This window comes from Bison bison, unplaced genomic scaffold (genome assembly GCF_000754665.1).
Source record: "Bison bison bison isolate TAMUID 2011002044 unplaced genomic scaffold, Bison_UMD1.0 scf7180017864254, whole genome shotgun sequence".
Taxonomy (NCBI): Eukaryota; Metazoa; Chordata; class Mammalia; order Artiodactyla; family Bovidae; genus Bison; species Bison bison.
The window spans coordinates 8,498,942-8,505,510 of record NW_011494826.1 but is presented as its reverse complement, the minus strand read 5'-3'; the positions used below and the strand labels follow the sequence as shown (position 1 = coordinate 8,505,510).

The 6,569-nt window shown below is 41.6% G+C and overlaps 1 non-coding gene across 1 annotated transcript; it reads right to left on the bottom strand.

The window, feature by feature from the left end:
- Positions 1-2,182: 2,182 nt before the first annotated feature.
- TRNAC-GCA lies at positions 2,183-2,253 on the bottom strand. Its single transcript has one exon. It is a non-coding gene; the product is annotated as a tRNA-Cys (tRNA).
- Between the last annotated feature and the right edge of the window lie 4,316 nt (positions 2,254-6,569).

Below are 6,569 nucleotides of genomic sequence, written 5' to 3'. Positions count from 1 at the left end.
AACACTACTCTGTACTGCCCTTAGGCCAACTGTGTCAGAGCATATCCTGCCACATGTGTTCCTAAAGCAGAGAGGTGTCTGTGGACATACCACCACAGTGAGAATACATTATGGTTTCAAACCTTCACACTTGCTAGAATCCCCCTGGTTTACTCCACATGCCCCCTTTCTTGAGCTTACCTCACCAGAATTAATGGATTGTTATTCTTCTTGATGGGTTGTAAACTGTGAGATAGTTTGCCTACCACGCTTAGTTTAAGATTTGGAAGGTTTACTTGCAAAAGCTCTTAGAAGCACCCATGGATAAACAAGAGTGAAAAATTAAACCAAGGATAGACATTTTTGTTTGCACTTTTTTCAAAACTATCCAAACAACTGGATTCAAAACATTTCCTTGGCACCACAGGCAAATGCTTCTTCCTCAGGCATGAAATGGGCCATTGAAGATGCAGGCACATTGCTGTAGTAACTGAGGAAATTTGTAAACAATCTATAACTTCATATTTCTGCCACCTTTACAAGAGTCCTAAAGACCAAAACACTGATAAATGGTAGTGAAGCCTGATGACTTCTAAGAGAATTAAACAGGATACATGTGGCAGAAGCCATTGGTTGGTTAGCCCATCTCCTGTTCTCAAATCTACCTTACTTGGCATGTTGCATTACAGAGACTAGAAAAGCCATATATTTGCTTTCCTGCTCTCCTGAAGCTAGGGTTGGCCACTGAGGCAGTTTCAGGCCCAGTGAGGTGTAAGTAAGCGTCTCCAGGCGTTCTGGCAAATCCTTGCTTTCCTGATATAAAGGAGAAATGACACTGTCACACATTTCCTTCTGCCACCCCCTTCCTGTTTTGGATATAGACTCATGTCTAGAGCTATGGCAACCATCTTGCAAAGCACAAGAGAATGGCCAACAAAACTGGAGAAATGCTGGCTTTGAATTTTTCACACTGTTAACAGTCACCAACCGCTGTTTACCTCCAGAATGCTTGTTACATGAGTAAAATAGTTTGTCACTTTGGTTAGGTTTTCTCTTGATGCTGAAAGCATTCCTATTGATATAATGGGATTGCAGATATATTAGCCCATCTATTTGTCACCTTTTAATTCTACACCAATTTGTCTATCTCTCAAAAATCCCCCAGAAGTTGGGTTAAAGAAGCATTACTTAATCAAGTCACTGACATGACTTATAGGGCACAGAATAATCAAAACAAATCCTCTTTCTGGTTTATCCCCTAATCATTTATTTTAATGTAACTCCAATATTACATCATTAATAGTATAAGGAAGGGTGCATTAATAGCATAATAGTATAATTAATAGTGTAAGGTCTAGCACATTAACCAAACTTAGTTCAATAAAAACCATCTTTTACTTTAAGCTCAAGTTCAACTTTATAGAGTTCATAGTTGAGAGAAATGATTGTAGTTATTTGTTCTACATCACCCTTCTGCAGCTCTCAGATAAGGCCTCCCAAACATGCCCTGAAGGTCATCCATCTGGCCCTCCCGGTAATGTGCACCAGGAAATCTAACTCACTCTCTTTGGACGCTCTCTTCTCTTCCCTGATACCTAGAGATGAGCAGAGCGACTCATAGAGGAAAATGACCCTCATTAGTTAATACCACTGAGTAGTACATAATAAGCACTCAACTTTATATGAATTAAGTGAATAAATTAAAAACTATTATCTACTAGGCTGTAGGGACTTTCAGAGAGGCTTTCTGGGGAATATGGTCTGTCTTAGTTTGGGCAGATATAACAAAATACCATAAACTGGGGAGCTTATAAACAATAGAAATTGACTTTTTCCAATTCTGGAAATGAGGATGATGGCACTGGCAGATCTGGTGTCTGGTGCAAGTCCGCTTCCTCACTGATGGCTGTCTTCTCACTGCAACTTCACATGGCAGACAGGACAAGTGATCTTTCTGGGGCCTCTTTTTAAGGGCACTAATCCTGTTCATGCAGGCTCTGCCTATGACCTGATCACCTCCCAAAGGTACCTGCTGATACCATGACATCGAGGGTTAAGATTTCAATATATGAATTTTGCTGTGCATGCTCAGTTGTATCTGACTCTGTGACCTCATGGACTGTAGCCTACCAGGCTTCTCTGTCCATGGAATTCTCCAGGCAAGAATACTGAAGTGGGTTGCCATTTCCTACTCTAAGAGATCTTCCCGACCCAGGGATTGAACCTGGGTCTCCTGCATTGCAGGCAGATACTTTACCACTGAGCCAGCGGGGAAGCCCATAATATGAATTTTGAGGGGACACAAACATGCACTCCAAGTACGATCTAAACAGTCTTAAACACCGCTGTTAAGATTTAGCCAAGTGAGAGGCGAGCAAGCCAGAAAAAATCGACAGTACAAAACGAAGTGTTTTATATGAATACAAGAGTGGTGTATGGGAGAGAATTGGAAATAATTTCATACTGTGGAAGTGAAGTGTGAAGCAGAGAAGTTGGCAGGGATCTAATCAGGATGGCTCTTGGCAAATGGAAAATTTGAAAAATTTTAAGAAGGAAATTGGCATTGCTCTGCATTTCAGAAAAATCACTTTAGGGACAGTTAGGGGAGTGAATTCAAGACAAGAAACTGGATTCAAGAAAAAGAGGATCATCATGGGTTCCTGGAGAAACAAGAGGCCATGAGGTTTAAACTAGTTCATCCATTCTGAAATGTATTAAGTATAAATTTCAACATTTTAAAGTACTCTACCATGCTGAATTCAACTCAACTATGTGCTGAGTTATATACTGCTGCTGCTAAGTTGCTTCAGTCGTGTCTGACTCTGGGCGACCCCATAGATGGCAGTCCACCAGGCTCCCCTGTCCCTGGGATTCTCCAGGCAAGAAACTGGAGTGGGTTGCCACTGCCTTCTCCAATGCATGAAAGTGAAAAGTGAAAGTGAAGTCGCTCAGTCGTGTCCGACTCTTAGCAACCCCATGGACTGCAGCCTACCAGGCTGCTCCATCCATGGGATTTTCCAGGCAAGAGTACTGGAGTGGGGTGCCATTGCCTTCTCCTGAGTTATATACTAGCCAGGAAGTATCCCCATTCTCTCATTGAAAGGGAGGTGGCAACACAGGACCAGGGAGCAGACTGACTACAAGATGGGAAAGAATCTACCCATGTACGTAGGCCACTTGGCAGGTGCCCTGACGGGAGGCCACCTGGCACTTTCCCAACTGCTCATCCCATTCTGAAGCCCAGAAGATAAGAACTTTAACCAAGGTCACACAGTGACCAGTCAGAAATAGTCCTAGTGGCTCCTAAATTTCAGATGACAAAACCTGCTGCATAAAATAATTCAACTAAAATCTAAAATAAAATGGTCACTTGCTCGCAAAAAGAAAACAAGCACAGTATTTCAGCTAAACATCATGAACCTGGATGAAACTGTAATTCAGGAAGTTGTAAAAATATGGCTGCACAATCCTGTTGGGCTGTCACGCCTATCACGTGACTGTGAAACTTGTGCCCCGCCCTGGGGCTCTGCCTTGCTTGGTTCGTGTGAGGCTGTGTGTGAGTGAAACTAGAGTGGGAGGTCAGCTACACAAGATGGTCTATTTAACAGCTGATCTGCTGGGACCAGTGCCTAAGAAGTTAATTTCTAGCTTTGAGATGGTTTCTGGTAATTGTAGGTAATTTAAAATATAATTGCAATTTAGTTGGGGAAAAAAAAAACTCTGTTTGCAGTGTTTATGCTCATCACTCTAATTTAAGGTCTAGAATGTTGGATGAACTACACTTCAATACACGCCCATTTTGCATCTTCCTGATTTTTACCACCAGTGATTATAAAAACAGCCTCAGCAAACCTCAGTCTGTGTTTCAAGACAGATGCTGCAAAGCTCAGATATAAAGTTTCACATTGCTGGAAGGTTAACTGCTGCGCATGTTAATGATTATCAAATAGATGAAGAAAACCACAAGGCTCCAAAATGCAAAAGCCCCTCAAAAAAATCCAGCTTGCCCATGTTTATAATAAGGCCACTTTATTTTATTTTTTTTCAAGAAGGATGACTATGGTTGAGTTCAGTGTGGTCTGCATGCAGGCTTAATGGAGGAGTAATTACACAAGTCTGCTTGTGAGGGGGCCAACGGAGCTTCCCTCTGGGTTGTGTGTTACAAAGTTCTCTGCGCTGAGCCAGAGCATCCAGAGCTTTGCAAGGTTCAGAGATTTCTTACCACAGTGAGATCGAGTGTCTTGAATGTACTGGTTTATTTTAAGTGAGGAAGAAACTTTAGGATATATTGTGTGTAGATTTATAGAAAAAAAAATGGTCTCAATTATCTAAAATGTGGAAAGGACAGCTACTCAATAGCAGACACCCTGAGAATTATTAAGATTCCAAAGCACTGCCATGAACAAATCCAGCCATCATTACTTACCTAGGACACATGCAGCCAAATGATTGAGAAATTAGTTTGAGATGAGCACTTAATCTACAACTTCGCATACAGTCTCCCCTCTACCAGCTTGTAAAACTTTCTAGAATGAAGGTCAGGGTGGAAGCAGCACTCCACTGCTATGGCAATTACACTGCATTAACACTGGCAGTACAGTCACACTCTGAGTCTGAGAACTGAGGGCCACGGGTCAATCAAAATCTACAGTGCTGGTACTCAAAGCTTGCTTTCAAAGACAGACCCACACTAAGGGTAGTCACCAAACAATTGTACAAAAGGCAGTGAAGACTGTGTGCCTAGAAAGCTTTCACACAAAGCTGAGAAGTTTAGTAACAGGGAAAACAAAATGTGTTCTTCAGTGGCAGAACCAAACTGATCTGGTTTTGCTGATAACCATTCAACAAGAAAACAAACATTTTAAAAGAACTGATAACTTGTTACATGTCCCTGATTTTTTTAAAAATTCAAATATTACAAAAGTGAAAATTTCTCTCCAACTTCAAACCCCGGTCCCCCTCCCCCATCTCCTTCTCTCAAAGTAGGCCCTGCTGTCAGTTCTTTGTGAGCTATTGTCTATTCATATCTAAGCACATATAGGTATGCCACATACACTGAAATTAAATTGCTCAGCATTGCACCTGGTACATAACAGGGCTAGGCTCCCAAATTTCTATACTTTAGAAGGGGCTAAGTGGCTATAACCCAACTGGATGTTGGTAAACTGCCTAAAGCTACATTTGCCTAGTAATTTACATAAGCAAAAATATATGAATTTGAGTATCAAAAGAAGTACAGCAATCAATTATAAACCACTAAAAAAATGGGAATTCACAAGTCCATATCAATAATAAATGGACAGTAAATAAAATTAAATGAGGGAAAAGGGAATCCTCAGCTGTAATGAAATTCAATGGCTTACTGGTGGGTGGGGAAGTAGTATTAGACCTGGAGGACCATTCTTTTGCAACCATGAAAATGAAGATTAGATGAGACAAGATTCATCAATGGATGCTACATCTAGAGAAAATTTTGATGAGAATGTTTGCATCATAAAGTGTCTCCTCATGGATTGTTCTTACTAGATGCAAAAGTGAGGAGAGAAACACTAATTATATAATGGAGAATTTGGAATACACCTTGAGCAAGTCATTGAAATTAACATTACCAATGTGAACAGACATGGTACTCTGAGAAGGACACAATATCACCTATGTGGTACTCTGGCCTAGAACGTATCACTTCACTCTAATAACAAGGAAATGTCAGACAGACCTAAAATGAGGATTATTCTATTTTTAAAACGGGTAGGGTTCAGGAATTCCCTGGCAGTCCAGTGGTTAGGATTCAGAGTTTCTATTGCAGGATCCCACAAACTGCACAGCACGGCCAGAGGGGGGAAAAAAAAGGACAGGGGAGGAGGTATAGTGAGGGCTATATTCTTCAAAAATGCTAACGTAAAAGACAGAAAGACTGTGGAAATGTTACAGATTCAGTTCAGTTCAGTTGCTCAGTTGTGTCTGACTCTTTGCAACCCCATGAACCGCAGCATGCCAGGCCTCCCTGTCCATCACCAACTCCCGGAGCCTACCCAAACCCATGTCCATCAAGTCGGTGATGCCATCCAACCATCTCATCCTCTATCGTCCCCTTCTCCTACTGCTCTCAATGTTCCCCAGCATCAGGGTCTTTTCAAATGAGTCAACTCTTCACATCAGGTGGCCAAAGTATTGGAGTTTCAGCTTCAACATCAGTTCTTCCAATGAACATCCAGGACTAATCTCCTTTAGGATGGACTGGTTGGATCTCCTTGCAGTCCAAGGGACTCTCAAGAGTCTTCTCCAACACCACAGTTCAAAAGCATCAATTCTTCGGCACTCAGCTTTCTTCACAGTCCAACTCTCACATCCATGCATGACCACTGGAAAAACCATAGCCTTGACTAGACGGACCTTTGTTGGCAAAGTAATGTCTCTGCTTTTGAATATGCTGTATAGGTTGGTCATAACTTTCCTTCCAAGGAGTAATCATCTTTTAATTTCATGGCTGCAGTCACCATCTGCAGTGATTTTGGAGCCCCCAAAAATAAAGTCTGACACTGTTTCCACTGTTTCCCCATCTATTTCCCATGAAGTGATGGGACCGGATG